Genomic DNA, 682 nt, shown 5'->3' with positions numbered 1-682 from the left:
AACCTCCAATGACAGAGTAAAAGCCAGACACCTTACTCTGAAATCCATGTTTCTTACCAGGTTAATACCAAGTTACCTTTCCAAATATATCTTTGCCTATTCCCTTCTAAAAATCAGCATTCAAGCCAAATTGGCTCCTTACTGCCTTGGGAATCACCAGAACATCAAAATGTAGCTTTTACACAAAGGAGTGTAACCTTCTTTGACCACCCAGTCCTCAAAGAAGTCTCCGTATACTGAACTCCTGTCTATGACGTTGTACAGAGGGATGCAATGCCTCATGATATGCTTTTGTTTTTATGAGTATCTTGAAAGCTACATTAAAAAAACCTGTTAACTTCTCAAAGCTAAGGACCATGTTTTATTCATCTTTATAGACTAGAACCTAACAGAGTGCCTGACAGCTACAATTATTAGGGTTTTAAACAATTCAGATAGATTTCTGTGCCTTTTTTTTTCTTTTGGCGAGTAATAGTACTGATACAGTACTAAACATGAAATCTGTACTTCCACCAAGGGAGGGAAGGGGCAGTCATCTGCTTCATGGGCTAGATGACGAGACTGAAGGATCCAACTGCTCTTCGTACCAACTTTCAGCCCAATTCTACGTTTCAGCACCACACCCAAACCCACCTTCAAAGGTCTCTGGGGTGTCTAAGAGGGTCAGAGTTCTGTGTATGAG

Source organism: Rhinopithecus roxellana, chromosome 4 (genome assembly GCF_007565055.1).
Source record: "Rhinopithecus roxellana isolate Shanxi Qingling chromosome 4, ASM756505v1, whole genome shotgun sequence".
Taxonomy (NCBI): Eukaryota; Metazoa; Chordata; class Mammalia; order Primates; family Cercopithecidae; genus Rhinopithecus; species Rhinopithecus roxellana.
The sequence above is the reverse complement of the archived record's forward strand: the minus strand, read 5'-3'. Positions refer to the sequence as shown.